Raw genomic sequence first — 17,224 nt, forward strand, 5'->3', positions numbered from 1 at the left:
GGAGAAGAGGGATTTTAGTCACTCTCCCTAGATGCTCTTTTTATTTTCAGGACTCACAAGATCACTATGAATTGATGTGAATTTAAAAAGGCTGATGACATCATTCAATTTGTGCTTTGAAGAAGAAATGACGTGAATATTTAATTTGACTGACTCCATGGGTAAAATCTGAGGCCCATACCTTTATAGCTGATCAGAATTGTTCTCATTGGACAAAGCCTTAGGTCAATGATTACCTTCATTATAGATAAGCTGTATCACATTTTACATTTCTAAATGTTACATGAGAACAGATGAAGAGGGCTTGGTGTAGTGAGACTGAATTTGCATTACCTGAGTCATAGCATTATAGATTCAAGACTGAACATGACATGAGGAATAATCTAACTCCCTTATTTTATAGATAAAGAACCTGAGACACAGAAAGGATACATGACTAATAAAAAGTTATACAAAGAGGATGATAGATATAGAATTGAGAGGATTCTAAGAGAATAATCTGGTTTTATTTCCTCGTCTTTTAAAGATAAGGGAACTGAGGCCCAGAGATGTTAAGTGACTTGCTCATGGTCACACAAGTAGGTGGAGAGAGAGGTAGGATTCTAATCTAGATCTTCTAAACCCAAATTCAACAATTTTCTAAATACATTATATGGATTCCCCTAAAAAAAGGAGAAATTCCTTAGAGTTTTTTTGGTTCTATAGGACAAAATGACTGGAATAAATTAAAATCAAAATATTATATATTTGATCATGAAAATAATAAGGAATCATTTGAGTTTAGAAAGAAGGTAATGAGAGTAGAATATTTAGATTTGTGCTGCTGAAAAATCATTTTGCCATCTGTGTATATAATCAGTTAGAGTGGAGAGAGAATTGAGTCAGGATGGCCAAAAATGAGACTATTGCAATAATTTAGGCAAGAGTTGGTAAAGTTCTCAAATAGCATGGTGGATATGGAATTGTGTAGAAAGGGAGACATGTAATGTAGTTGATCATAAAAACTATAAGATTTGGAACCAGAATATGTAAGGTAAGGGAAAATTAGGAATCAAATAACAGCTATTGATGGGTCATTGAAATTGTAGTGGGGCCCATAGTAGTAGAAAAGTTTGGAAGAGGAGTAGATTGTGGGTGAGTAAAGACTAATGAATTATCTTTAGTATAGACCAAACCTGAGATTTCATGCAGTTAAAATGTATATCTTAGGAAATTGGTGATATGGGAATGCATAACAGGAGACAAAATAATGCTACATAATTAGAGATGATGTCTGAGACCATGGGAAATGGTAAAGTCATCAACTGTGTGTTGAAAAAAAAAAGAAGAGACCCAAAACCAGATCCTTTTAATATAATCAAAGCTAGTAGGTTTATCAAGAATAAGAAAGAAACCAGGATTAATCACTCAGATTCTTTGGAGAAAACCATGAGAATCACTGGGAGAAGAAAAACAGAAAAGATAGAGTATCTAGAAAGATAAGATCATTAATATGTTGTAAAAAGGACAAGAAAGATAAGATTGTGAAATCAACATGAGATTTGGTGCTTAAGTAATTATAGATAATTTTGAAGAGAACCATATCAATTGGATGATGAAAAATTAAAGCTAGGATTTTGTGTAAGCTATAGAACCCTTAATAAACAGAGTAAGGTAGATTAGTACATCAGATCATGCAGTAGAAATTGATCAATATTTCTCAACATTTTAAATCAAGTACTATCAAGTCACATTTTAAGAGGAAGTGAAGGATATTGACTTCATTTGTCATATGAGGAACTTTCAATTTTGAGGGAATGTCACAAAGGATTTCCAAGGTACAAGTCAATTTTTAGAAGCCCATGGAGAAGATAATACAGATTATGAACTACTTAAAGTTTCTGTTCTACCTAAATGACTATTATTGAGAGAGAGAGAGAGAGAGAGAGAGAGAGAGAGAGAATAAAGGGATACTATTCAAATGTTATGGCTTCTGAGTCTAATTGCTAAATTATACAGTGGGAAGATTTATCCTTGTTCAGTATCTGTCAAATATGTAACCACATCATTTATTAGTAGAAGTGAATGTTGACTACCAGAAAATAGACCTACTTCCTAGCCATTCCCAAAGATTCTTTATGCTAAAAACATTCTATGTAGCTATTATTAGAAATTTGCGAAATGCTATACCATTACCATCAAAAGCCAGAGCTTTTAATGATCACATGGTTGGAAAGATTTGCAAGGAAAGGGGTACAAGGAAAATTTAGAACGAATACCCAGGAAAAAAAGGTATTCATTGTAGCCCTCTAGCATTAAGCAACCCCTTTATCTTATACCTAAGTGACTTGTGAATATTGATAGATGTGAGAATTCTGTGGAATTTGCCTGCAATCTATTCAGTGATGATAAGAGCATCTATTCTTTTCACAAGTTAGAATTTTTGAACTTGAAGTGAAATATGACCAATTTAAATGAAAATATGATATACTTACAATGGAATTCTAGTTGACCTATATCTTAACAAGTGACAAGTGGGATTGGTTGGCCCAGGATGAAAAGAAACACTGGATTTAATGTAACTTAGTGTAAGATCTACAGTGAAAGAAGAAATGAAGCTAATCCAGATGCCCGGTCCATAGGTCTCAGATTTCAAATATCATGGTGATTTTTTAAAACAAATTGGTGAAGGAAATGAGATAGAACTTCTCACATAGGAAAGTAGAGTAAAATTGCCTGACATTTTGCTCAAAATATCAGTGTAAGTAAACAAAATACCCTGAACCAATCCTCCATAACCATATTGAACAGTGATGAATGGCATCAGGCTCAGTTGCAAGCAGATGACAAATTGCTTGCTTTGCTGGCCAAAATTTGGGGTAAATATCACACAAAAATGGACCTCCCTCACCACAAGCCAAATACTGTTAAAGAATGACAGAAATGTGAAATTATTGGAGTAGTTAATCAAATATTTCCAATAAAGCTCAATCCCAATGCTTTATCATAATGTGAAGGTAGTGATGGTAGTGTTTGACTTGCTAATTTGATTTCCTTCTATTTTTATCAGGTTTAATAAATATTAAAATTTTGATATTCTTTTCAAATAACTACCTTTTAAAATAATTTTAACTCAGTCATATTATCTATTTTCTATTAATTTTCATGATTTCCTTTTGTTTTTATTATATTGGTTTTTAAATTTCATGTTTAATACATTAATATTTTTAAATTATTGATGTATGATCACAGAGAAGCATTTTTCCCCTTCTACGGAATGCTTAACTCTATGAAAGTATGTTTGTAGGTAGTCTGACCATAATTATTCCCTTTCACATAGTTACTGTTTCTATTATTTATTCCTCAAAGCATTTATAATTATGTCATCATCAAGGCTTCATATGTTCTTGTATAGTTGTGGGTTTTTTTATTCATGATTTAAATATGCTTATATTTCATTGTGGCCTTTAAAGAATGTAGCAGTTGTTTCTATTTTTTTTTTCATTTTTATAATCTTCTTCTCCTTAGCTCATGACCTAATTTTGTAAAGATAACTTGTGGTACTAAGAAATATCTTTGTTATTCAATGATCCCATTTCAAAGAATATCAATGAATTTTTCAGAATCACCTACTCCAACTATTCATTATTTTATGTTTTCCTTTTTGTTCATCATTGTGTTAGTTATTCATCTCTGAGAAAGATGTATTAAAGCCTTCCCTTGTTATTTTGTTTTTAGATTTAATTTTAAAGATTTCTTTTAACTTTTTATGCATTTGTATTATTTTGAATGAGATGCATATCTTTAAAGTTAATAATGTATCATTTTCAATGGAGCTTTTAAGCATAATATAATTTGTCTGTTCATGTCTCCTTACCTTATAATTTTTCTTCTTTTTACATGATAGTTTAATTAGATCCCCAGTTTAATTAATTTTCCTGATATAAAGTAAATTTTATTTTAGTTTCTTATTTTCTTTGCTTTTTGGACATCATTCTTATATGATGACAAATCTTTGGGCTATCTATTCAATCCATTCAACTCTTTCAGTTTATGCCCCTCTCCCCTTTGGATTGTTTAATCTGTTAAATTTATATTCTTCATTGTTGGGTTAAAATTTGCTGTCATTGATTTATTTTGTATTTTTATTCCCTGAGTCTTTTAAGTCAGCAACCCAATATCCCCCACCCACCCATGGGTAGTTTTGCTTATATTTCTTGGGTGTTTGTCCATTCTCATAGTTTCTTCCTCATAATCTTTTTCTATTGATTTGCCCTATTCCGACATCCATGCATTTATATGGCAAATACTTTGCTATCTCTTTTCTGCCATTTATTCATTTTTTGCTTATCTATTTCTCCCCATCATTATAGCCTTCTTTTTGTTTTTGTTTTTTTTGTGAGGTAATGGGGGTTAAGTGACTTGCCCAGGGTCACACAGCTAATAAGAGTCAAGTATCTGAGGCCAGATTTGAACTCAGGTACTCCTGAATCCAGGGCCTATGCGTTATCCACTGTGCCACCTAGCTGCCCCCATAGCCTTCTTTTTCTAATTGAGTAGGGTTTTTTCCCAAAATTTTTTCTTTCCAATCCCTTCTTTTTAATTTATTTACAACAACAATTGTGCGTGTGTATGTGTTGCTTTTTCAAAGCAATTTCTTATTCTCAATTATATTCATGACTTCATGGCTTGGGCAATTAATTCTTCATTTTATTTTCTATCACTATCGATTAACTATCTACTTCTTATCTCTGTGTCATTGAATTTTGACATCTTGCCACATTCTTCTGTTGTTTTGTTTTTCTTTTTTTTTTCTCATCTTGTGTGCCTCACACTTCGGAAAAAAACATTCAAGCAGGAAACAAGGAAAGGAAATGGTGCCCTGTAATGGGACCCCATTTATATAAAGACCCAACCCTATTAGTTTAGCACAATCTCTCACCACTCCTTAGACGGTTATCAATTATCTGGTTTTGAAGGATGATTGACCTTAGAAAATCATATATTCTTACATTTTGTATCTTTGCTTGGGATGGCCTAATAATATATGAATTTAGGGGCAGCTAGGTGGTGCAGTGGATAGAGCACCGGCCCTGGAATCCGGAGTACCTGAGTTCAAATCTGGCCTCAGACATTTAAAATTTACTAGCTGTGTGACCTTGGGCAAGTCACTTAACCCCAATTGCCTCACTTAAAAAAAATATATGAATTTATATGAAATTATATATACATACATACACACATATACATATATGTATATGATTTCATATAATACATATGTATATATTTGTTAACATACACAAACATACATTGTCTCTTCCCTACTTACCAAAGATATAGAGCTTTCTGTATGTACCCACCCCATTCCCTCACAAACAGTATGGGAATTTTCTTTTGTGGCACCTTTTTGTTTCATCATTCTGGGAAAGAATCTCTTTCTATTCCTCTATTCCACTTCTTCACCTCATTGTATGTGTCCTAATTGATCACGTTCCCAAACTTTTAAATAGATTATGGATATTATTAGCCCTTGCCTGTTCACCTATAGAATAGATAGAGGCATATATCTTGCTTTCATTTATCATTTAATTCTTTTTTATGCATACCTTCCTATTTAGGAACCACATGATTTGATAGATAATAATTCATTGTTTCTACCAGTTTCTTCTGTTTATTTTAATTTCCTTAAGTCATTAATTCTTAGATCCATTTTGTTCCTTGATTTTTTTTCTTTCACTCCTCCATTTGATTTTTTCTTAAAAAATGATAGACTATAATGATGACACAGTTGATTTAACTACCTTTACTCTTACTGACAATTGTGTTTAGCTTTCTTATGTTACTTTTATTAGTGATATTTTCAAATACATCATTTTGATCAAATAATTTTTCATTTTTCAAAGAATTCCTGAAAAGAATTATTTTTATTGAAGATCACACTTTTTATTGATGAATAAAAATTTGACTTGGATATTAGGCTCCTTTGATTTTTTGATTATTGCATTCTATCTAATTTGATTTTTTCACAACGTGAATAATAATTGATTATTCCAATTGGAACAAAGATAAAGTTTATGTTTCCAACTACTTATAAAACATTTGTATTATTTAAACTAATAGGATTGTATCAGGTGTCTGAGATACTTTGGGGCAGAGCCAAGATGATGGAGGAAAGACATTAAAGGCAAAGAGCTCCTGATACAATCACCCCAAAAATAGCAATAAAAGAACCCTTGAAGCAGAAAAACATAGAAAAATATGGGCTGAGAGTTTTCTCCAGCTAAAGAAAGATTTCAGGGGGCCATGCGGGGGCCACAAATAAAGCCTAAACATGCAATCAGACAGACACACCAGAAATACCTCCCCCCCCTCCAGGAATTTGCCCCAGTGCCTCTGAATCAGCTGTAGCACCAGCATTTTCTGGAACCGAGCCCATGGTTGGGTTGAACGGCTAGGCCAGGGTGGGGTGTGGGGGGTAATTGCAGGGGTACCAGTAGACTGGGGTAAGGATTCAACTGTCCCACCCCAGCAGGGAACCAGGAAGAAATCCTTAGTGGAGGGAGTCCAAGGTTGGTGAGGGGAGCAGGGGAGCAGGGGAGCAGGGGAGCAGGGGAGCAGGCTCATGGAAGCTAAAACCACACCACAGAAAGATTTGCTGGTTGGTTGTTTAGTAATTAGGCTTGAGGTTATCTCCAGACCAGAGAACAGACTAGGTGAGACTAAAACTGCCCCCCCCCAAAGCAAAACACCTGGGACCCTCTGAAGCTGGGAACAGGAGCAGAGCTGAGAAGCATCCACACGCTTCCAACCCCAAGTGGAAAGTTTAAAATCAAATGAAAGCAAGGCCAGGCAGTCTGAGAAGAAGTCCAACCATCCTCTGGGCCATGCTGTAGCTTGAACAGTGTGTCCTGGAAGCAGTGCCACACATTAAGAAGGAATTAAAAGCCAAGAAAGAGTAACCCAGGATGAAAAAGCAGAAGAACTTCTTTGGGGGTAAGGTAGACCACAATACAACCTCAGAAGAAGAAGATAATAACAGGATCAAAGCTCCAACATCCAAAGTTTCCAAGAACAATATGAACTGGTCTCAGGTCATGGAAGCTCTCAAAAGGGACTTTGAAGAGAAAGTAGGAGAAATAGAAAGAAGATATAGAGAAAGGGAGGAAAGAATGGAAAGAGAAATGAGAGCGATGCAGGAGAGTCATGAGAAAAAACTCAACAGTTTGAAAAGCCAAAAGGAAAAGGAAATTAAAAAACTGTCTGATGAAAATAACTGCCTAAGAATTAGGATTGAACAAATAGAAGCTAGTGACCTTATGAGAAACCAAGACACAGTAAAGCAAAGTCAATTGAATAAAAAAATAGAGGGCAATGTGAAATATCTCCTTGGAAAAATCTAGGAGAGATAATTTGAAAATCATTGGACTACCTGAAAACCATGACCAAAACAAAAGCTTAGACACCATCCTCCAAGAGATTGTGAAGGAAAATTGTCCTGATATTATAGAAGCAGAAGATAAAATAGAAATTGAAAGAATCCACCAATCACCTCCTGAATGAGATCCCAAAAGGAAAACCTCCAGGGATATTATAGCCAAATTCCAGAACTCCTAGGTCAAGGAGAAAATATTACAAGCAGCTAGAAAAAAGGAATTCAAATACTGTGGACCTCCAATAAAGATAAAGCAAGATCTAGCAGCTTCTACATTAAAGCACCAAAGGGCATGGAATATGATATTCCAGAGGGCAAAGGAACTGGGACTACAGCCAAAACTCACGTAACCAGCAAAACTGGTACATTTTTCTTTTTCAGAGGAAACAATGAGATTTCAATGAGAAAGAGGTCTTTCAAGCATTTGTGATGAAAAGACCTGAACTGAATAGAAAATTTGACTTTCAAATATAAGACCCTGGAGAAGCATAAAAAGGTAAACAAGAAAAAGACTTCATGAAGGATATTAAAATATCAAACTGTTTATATTCATGCATGGGAAGATAATACTTAGAACTTATAAGAACTATCTCAGTAAGGAATTCACTGAAGACACAGGTCTGAACTGAATGTGATGGGATGATATCTGTAAAGCATTTATGATTTGTTATTTGTGGGGTGGACAGGGTGCGGTGTCTTATATCTGGGGCTAGATTTGGGTTTGGGGCCTCCTGGGTCAAGGGCTGGTGCTTTGTCCATTGTGCCACCTAACTAACCCATGACGACATCATTAAAATAGGGTTGAGGTGTAGGAGGAATAGACTGGGGGAGGAAGAACGGGAGAAATGGTCTGGGGAGAGGTAGTTCACATGAAGGAAACAAGAAAAAAGCTTATGGAGGTGAGGAGAAGAGGGGGAAGGAGTTGGGGAGTGAGTGAACCTTAATATTATCAGAATTGGCTCAAAGAAAGACTAACATACATAATCAATTAGGTATGGTAATATATTTTTGCCCCGAGGGAGGGGAGGGAGATAAGGGGGGAGGGAGGGAAGGGAAGGAGGGAAGTACAGATTGGGAGAGAGAGCAGTAAAAAGCAAAACACTTTTTTTTTTCCTTAAGTGAGGCAATTGGGGTTAAGTGATTTCTAGAATCAATTTACACTTGCCATGGCAACCAATTTGCCAGGGAAATTCTTTATAGAGTTCGATCAAATAATCAGTTGAGAAGAAAAAAATAACAAAAACAAACAACTCAGAATATGGGAGCAGAGTACTCCCAGAATTAACATTGTATTATGAAATCAAAACCATCTTGCAATGTTTCAAAATTAGATAGATGAATGAATAGAAGAAAATACACATGGAAGAATAAAAGACAATGAAATTCAAACCAAGGAAATTTTTTTAAAAAGCTAAGTATAAAAACACAATCTTAAAAGCATGAAAATCTCTATGAAAATAAACCCATACCATTAATTTCAAAATGTAGATGCAATAGCATAGAAATCCTATGTAACCTCTGAACTGAAATTATTTCTCTGAGTGAATTTAGAACACTTTTGATTCAGATATCTAAAATCCCCAGTACTCATATTAATACCTTGCTGTTTACTTCTACATTTCTGTAAAACATGTACCCCTCCATGGCAAAAGAAGTGGAATCTTGAACTATGAGGATGAGGCTTGTCTTGTACATCTGTATTCAGTTTAAGCATCTCTTGTTTTTAAAACCCTTTATTAGTCTCTGTTGGTCCTTTCATAATACAAATGCTTTATGAGGTTACTAATTAAAGACAAAAGTAGGTTAACAAAATTATGAACAAAATGAGCATATCTGGTATTTAAAGGGTTTTCTAAGGTTGGTTTGGGAGAACCACAGCAGGTCGAGTCAGAATTACAGCCAGTTTGGGGAAGGGCTGGGCCTGACTGCTCTGGTAACTGAGTAGAAGCTGCAAATGCAGGTAGAGAAAGCTGTCCATGCACAAGATCAGGTCCTGATTCCCTGGCAGGGGAAGGAGGTGGCGCCAGGGGAGGGGGAGGAGGTGGTGTCCTGAGAGGAGGGGACGGACCAGGGCAATTTGAATTAGACATGGTTTTGAACTCAGGACTGGTTTTCCCTTCCCCCACTGCTAGGGGATTAAAGGCTTCTAGAGGCTGAGTTGTTGTCTCCAGGAATGTAAAATTAGAGAACCTCTTAGCATTGGAATTTGAGGGGCAGCTAGATGGCGCAGTGGATAGAGCACCGGCCCTGGAGTCAGGAGTACCTGAGTTCAAATCTGGCCTCAGACACTTAACACTTACTAGCTGTGTGACCCTGGGCAAGTCACTTAACCCCAATTGCCTCACTTAAAAAAAAAAAAAGCATTGGAATTTGAGAAAAATGCAGGAGTCAAAGGTTTCTCTGAAAAAGCATGGTTGAGAGAGGGGGAGATATTTATATTCCCTTGTGTGAGCACCTTGCTCGCTCTTCTAGCAAAAAGAAAAAGAAAAATAGAAAATCCACAAAAAGAAAGTAGTAACATGATCTTATCCCCCATTTGTCTGGTTAAACAGACTAAAATCAGGAACAGGGTACTTAGGGAGTTGAAAAAACATTTGAAAATTTAAAGTGAAAACAGTCCATACTTAGCAGTATTTTCCAATTTAAGGGGACAGGGTAGGGGAAATCTTATCCAACCAGAAGATCAGAAGACAAAGATTCATCTTATCCCTTTGTGGTCACCATCTATAAGGGTCTAAAATTCTAGCTATACTGTCTAAAATATATAATGGTTGCCAATAAACTATAAGCTTTAGCAAGAGTTAGACTTTTAAGCATTTATTAAGGAGAATAAGAATTTGGTAAAGAGAGAGAAAAAGGACTAGATTGATCTACCTATTAAATGGAGAGTGCATTTCTTGCTCCCTTCTCCACCCGAGACCTGAGGAAAGAGAGCGAGAGCACCAGCCTTGCTCCCTCTTCCTCCCACAAGCAAACGTCATTTCCTGATGCCAAAGAGCCAGATGTCTTGCCCTCAGATGCCTTTTCCTTTTGGAGGAGGTTTTCTACAGTAAGTCTCCAGCAGGTGGCATAATTCCAATCATTACATTACCAACTCTACCACTCAAACAGGCATGCAGCATTGAGTAATCATTTTCAACCATTGAAAATCTTGGGCAAATGAGCTTGAGCCACAGGCTACCTATATACACATATACATAGTAGTGGGTACAGAGCTATCTGTGAAGCCAGGAAACACTGAAATAAAAGTTTCAGCTCTAACACATACTAGCTGTGTGACTTAACAAGTTACTTAATCCTTAGATACTTTAAGAACCTCTTTAAGACTATAAATTGCAGAGGAGGTGCCAACCTGCTTTGGTAGAGTTTTTTTTTTCTCATGTGGGAATTTATTATGCTAATGGAATAAATAGAGGTGCATATAGATATAGATATAATTATAAAATATATGATTTCCTAATTGTAAGGCACTCTTGGTGAACAACTTCCTCTACTGCAGACTGGCACCTTTTCTGTATTTTATAGTTTTATAAAACTTACTGGGGTCACATGGGGATAAAGTAAATTATGCAGTCACACAGAAAAGTTTTCAGAGCCAAGACTTGAACCCAAGTTCTCCTGCCCCCATAGTCTGCTTTCCATCTACTCTGCCATGTTGTCCCTCAGTACAGGTATGTATGATCTTACATAATATTAGAAACCAAATATCAAACCTACCACACACCAATGTTCTTAGATCCAGAATATATGTGACTGAATCCAGGGTATAACTCTGTGCCAGACATGTAAGCTCTCAGATAAAGGTCAATTAATTAACATTTAATGAGCCTCAGTTTCTCTGCCTGCAAAATTCAGGTGGAAATCTATACTCACTACTTCAAAGACTTCTAATGAGAAAAATCCTTTAAAAAGTAAAAATAGTGAGTGATCTCTCAAATTCATGGCATGATTGCTCCAAAAAAACATCCACATAATGCCATAGGAGAATTCCTGGAGTAGCTAAAGCCACAGAAGAATATGCTGAAATCATCTTCCAACCAAGGACAGCTGGGAAGGTCAGAAGGAGGGAGCTGCTGTACTGAGATAGGAGTATAGTCCAACCCCACTGTCACCCTGACACAGATCCAGTCCCAGGAAGGCCTCACCAGAGAAAGCAACCCCCTCCCACCCACCCTTTGCAGAGCCTCTGAATCAGCTTCAGTGCCAATGTTGTCTGAAATTAAGCTCAGTCTGGTGAGAAGGCTAAGCCCTTGGCAGAGAGGAAATTACAGGGGTCTATGCTGGTGCTGAGGCAGAATGTGAGTTTTTCACCCAAGGGAACCAGGAGGTAGGCTTGAGTAGCAGTGGCCCAAGTTGGGGAGGGACACAGGCTCATCAGAGCTGACAACAACAACACACCCAGCTGGTTGATTAGCAAGTTGGTCCGGGGTCATCTATGGACCAGGGAACAGGCCAGGGGAGAGAAGAACCTCCTCTTCCTTAAATCATACCATCTGGGACCTTCTCAGGTTGAGGAAAAAATATTGCAAGCTGACAAAAAGAAAGAATTTAAGTACTATGGAGCCCCAGTCAGGATAGCACAAGATCTAGCAGCATCTACATTAAAGGACTTGGAATATGATATTCCAGAGGGCAAAGGAATTGGGATTACAACCAAGAATCATGTATCCAGAAAAACTGACCATAATGCTTCAGAGGAAAAAATGGGACTTCAATGTAAAAGAGGACTTCCAGGTAGTCATGATGAAAAGACCTGAACTGAAAGGCAAATTTAGCTTTCAAATACAATACCCTAGAAAACCATAAAAAAAAATGGAGTTGTGGGACATACCTGGGGTCCTGCAGTGGGTGACTGTCTTGTGTCTGAAGCCGGGTTTTGGCTGGGATCCCCCTGGGTCCAGGGTGGATGCTTTGTTCACTGTGTCACCTAGCTGCCCCATTATGACATCTTTAGGGTTAAATTGCGGTATGAGGGGAATGCACTGGTGGAGGGAGAAGGGCAGAGGTAGCATGGGGTGAAATCCCACCTGAAAGAAACAGGAAAAGGCTCATGGAGTAGGGGAAAAGATGGGGGAGGAGCAGGGTATTACATGAATTTCATACTCATCAGAATAGGCTCAAAGACCTTAATCTCTTCAAAGGTGCCTCAAGGAGGGGTTAACACACACACACACACACACACACACACACACACACACACACAAATTGGGTGGAGTAATCTATTTAATCTGGGCAGTAAATGAGCCTAACACTCATCAGAATTGGCTCAAAATCCTCAATCTCAGCAGAATTGCCTCAAGGAGGGAATAGCATACACACTCAATTGGGTGGAGTTATCTATGTAACCCTGTAGGAAAGTAGGAGGAGAAGGGGATAAAGAGAGAAGGGCAAAAAGAAGGGAAGGCAGATTGGGGTAGGGGACAGAAAGAAGCAAATCCCTTTTGAAGAGTGATAGGGTGAAAGAAAATAGATAATAGAGTAAATATCCTGGGGAAGGGAATAGGATGGAGGGAAACAATTAACAATAGTAATCATGAAAAAGAGAAAAGGAGGAAAAATTGTACAGAAATTATTTATAACAACTCTTTGTGGTGGCTAAGAATTGGGAATCAAGGGAATGTCCATCAATTGAGGAATGATGGAAGAAGCTGTAGTATATGATTGTGGTGGAATGGTATTGTGCTTTAGGAAATGACAAACAGGATGATCCCAGAAAAACCTGGAAAGACTCATATAAACTGATGTATAGTGAAGTGAGCAGAACTGGGAGGACATTGTGCATAGTGACAGCTGTATTGTGAGATAAGTAATCATGAATGACTTAACTACTCTCAGAATTACAATGATCCAAGACAATCCCAAGTGACTAATGAATCATACTATCCACCCCCATAGAAAGAACTGATAAAAAGACCACTTGTGGACTGTAAATACATAACCTATACCAGATTGGTTGATGTCTTGTGGAGGGGAGAGGAAAGGGAGGGAGGGAGAAAAATTTGGAACTCTAAATCTCATGAAAATTGTGAGGATTGGAATGACGCCACGTGCTGGAGACTTACTGTAGAAGAGTTCTGCCCATGAAGCGAAGGTCTTTGAGGGCAAGACCAGGAGTCTTTTCTTTGGCGTCAGGAAGTGACACTGGCTAGTGGGAGGAAGAAGGAAGAGACTGGTGCTCAGTCTCGCTCTCTTTCCTGAGGACTCTGGCAGAGAAGAGAACTAGAAATGTGCTCTCCCTTTAATAGATAGGAAACTAGGCCTTTCTCTCTCTCTTTACCAAATTCTTATTCTCCTTAATAAATGCTTAAAAGTCTAACTCTTGCTAAAGCTTATAATTTATTGGCGACCACTCATTAGATATTTTAGACACTTTAGCTAGAATTTTAGCCCTTAACAAAATTAATGTTGAAAACTACCCTTACATGTAACTGGAAAAAATAAATGTTTGTTGGAAAAAAAAAAGTACAATTTGCTTTATTTAATTGTTGTTGTTGTTGTTGTTGTTGGTTAAGACCATTTAATAGAACACTTGGACAAGCAGAAATTGCTTTGATTTTGAAGATTAGAGCAACATACAAGTGGGAAAGAATCCACAGGGACAGCTAGACATGACAGCTTATATCCCCCCTAGAGATCTTTGTTTTAAAAAAGGTGACCACTTAGACACTGCCTCTTTTGAGCCACATGCCATTTCTTAAAACTGTTGCCTTTCCATACAAGGTAGGAGAATTATTCTATTTACATTTTAAAATATTTATTTTTTCCTCTTCAGTGTAGTGGAAATTCCCAAAAATCAGTCAGTGGAATCCATCCCTAACATATGTGTAGAACAGTTTTATTGATCTCTGGATCTTCGGATGTAGTCCAGGTGGTTATCAAAATCCAGAAGGGTGTCATAGGACCTGCTGTCCAAGAGAGATGCCGAGATCCTCTGGGCTTCTGACCAGTCTTCACAATAATCATAGTGTGGATCTCTGCCCCGCCATTTGTTTTTATAATGCTCGTACACATGGATGGTGGGTTCTGTGCGCTCAATTGTAAACTTCCTGTCGTCTACCATGATGAGCGCAGCGTCATTGAATCCCTCTGCAATTCTGGAAGCTACCTTCTCAGCAACCTGGTTTGGACTGGCATCCTATACACGTTCATTGGCTTGATAACATAGCTATTATCTTTGCACCATGAATCAATCAAGGTGAGGGCCACCTTCAGCCTGGGGGCCAGAGCCAGGGTGCCGTAGAACAGGGGGATGCAGTCCAAGAAGAGGGTCTGTTGCGGGTGGGGGGCCGCCGTAGGAGGACTGCTCCTTGCGGGGCTTCTGCTTCTCCCCCACCAGGAGCCCGTTGACGGCGCAGTGGGGGTACTAGGCCCCGTGCAGCACCATCTTGCAGTAGGCTTGGGTGGTCAGCTTCATGCCAGGCATGGTGAGGACTGGGCCTGAGGCCCACGACGGCGGCTGGGCAGCGTCCCAGGCCCGGCGCGGCTTGTCCCCCACGGCAACGGTGTCGGTCAGCTCAGGCCCCCCAGCTACTCAGCATAGAGGGGAGAGTTCCGGGGCCCAGCCCCAGAGGCACTCCCTCCACCCCCCTCATCTGTTGGGGTCAGCCGGACCTTGGCGTTGTCAGCTCCTGTTCAGAGGTGGGGAAGCGCTCTTTGCCGGCAGCCCGCTGGGGAGGCTAAACAGCAGCCTGGCTCCTCTCGTGGGGCCTGCCGCAAAACGACGTCAATAAGCTTTATTATTAACAGCAGCTTTTATTATCATCACCTCATAACGCAAGAAGACATCAGAGACGTTTCATCTTAATACATTCAGGATCACCGAGCCTCAAATACTTCTTATCAGGATAACATATTTGAAAGGAAATACACACATATTCACGCATGTCCACAGTTCTCAATTTTCCTCCTCTTTTCCCTTCATTGTACAATGTTGAAATATCATGATACTATTTCACCTAATATGTACAAGTGCTTAATTACAAATGTGACAAGATTTAGGAAAATAGGTAATTTACCTCCCTTGTCTTTTTGAGTTATACTTCTTCATGGTTATGTTCACATGTATGGTGGGTGGTAGACTAGACCTAAGAACAAATCATTGTATAAATTAGTGGTCATACAACAGCCATTTGGTAGTACATTCAATAAGAATGATAATGTAGAATCTTTTTTCCAAATCCAATGGCCTATTAGAGAACTTAATTATCTTTAGCAAAATTAAAGGTGTATTTTATTTTTGAAAATGTTCTACTCTTTTGCATAAAAAAATTGGACTTACTTTGCCTATTATATTGGCAAGGGTGTATACCTGTTTGCTTTATTATAAGTTCAATTAATATGGATGCAAGTCACTACTGTAAATAGAAGAAAGAATTTCAACTAAGAAATACTTGGGTTGAAATCCTTCCTCTGATATATACTAGCTATGTGACTCTAGGCAAGGTGTTTAATTCTTCAGTTAAATTTTCCAAACTTCAATATGGAGGGAGTTTCCCCTCTGGGAATCCCCTACATGAATTAAATCATATTGGTAAATGAAAATACATGTTGGAAATTGGGAAATAATGAAAATATCTCACCCACAGAGATCTCTTTGTATTGTTTTGGCCCTATACACGTATCCTTCATTTATCTGGGTACACAGAGAAAATCTATCAGCCAATGTATCAACAGTAGTTACATTAGCATAGGGTTCCTATCCACTTATGGATTAATTTGTTAATTCTAAAAGGATCATTACACAAATGATAAAGTTATCTCTCTGTCACTTTGCAATAAATTCCCTGATGAAGACAAGTACATGGAATAACTAACTGGTCAGACCCCTGTCTAAATGAACAGAACTGTATTTTTAAATGCATCAAGAAAAAAAATATGGGGTATGGGATAGTAGAATGTAATGGGGAGAGGAAAAAACAGTGTCCTCTCCACCTTTAGTCTTTACATCATAAATCCAGCTACAAATTAGAAAGGAGGATGATGGGTAGGATAGCATCACTTCCCCCCTTTCTTTAGAGTCTATCTGTCCATCCTTTTAGGCATCAAAGTAAAGAGCAGGGAAGATATTTAAAAGCCACCCACAACATGATTAATCAGGGTACCACTGTGAGAAACATAAAACTGCCCTGTCTCCTTCATCTGTTCTTCTGGTGCAGTGATTAACCTTTGAGTTTATGAGTATTTTTTTTTCACTTGCTTCAGATAAAGTATTTTATGAGTTCTTACCTCCCAGGCAACTTGGATTAAACTTATCAGGTCCAGGAAGAGAGTGACCCATAATAGCTATTTCCTTTAAGAGCATACCTGTCTCCTTGCTGCATTATCTGCACATTCTTTGCACAAAACAGATGGAAACATCAAGGCAGGGACAAGGCAACTTGTTAAGGTCACATTTTGCAATCACATTCATCATTCATGCTTAATTGATTCACAGCCCCACCTAAAGACAGATTGCCATATATTATGAAGGTTGAGAATATGAAAAGATCATTTTAGCTTCCTATTAATTCCCATTTGGAATGGTCCCTGCCTCTGAAAAACTTTTCTTGGCAGCACACTCACTCATGACTGATCACAGCATTTCAGTGTAGAAATAGGGCAGGAGCAAAAAAAAGATTTATCTTTTTTGTAAATGTCTGATGCCATAATGTAGTATTGGGGATATTGAGCTCAGTATCATCCTCAAAAAGTGACCAATTTAACTAATTTCCTGAAATTCTGCAGATATTTAGCTTAAAATGGTCATTAAAAACAAACAAACAAAAACAGAACAAACAAACAAAAAGCCTTAATACCACCCCTCTACAAACTAAA

General features: G+C 37.8%; 1 pseudogene; it reads right to left on the reverse strand.

Moving 5' to 3' along the window:
• Positions 1–14,224: 14,224 nt before the first annotated feature.
• On the reverse strand, positions 14,225–14,834 carry LOC122738544 (annotated as a pseudogene).
• Between the last annotated feature and the right edge of the window lie 2,390 nt (positions 14,835–17,224).

Source organism: Dromiciops gliroides, chromosome 2, assembly GCF_019393635.1.
Source record: "Dromiciops gliroides isolate mDroGli1 chromosome 2, mDroGli1.pri, whole genome shotgun sequence".
Lineage (NCBI taxonomy): Eukaryota > Metazoa > Chordata > Mammalia > Microbiotheria > Microbiotheriidae > Dromiciops > Dromiciops gliroides.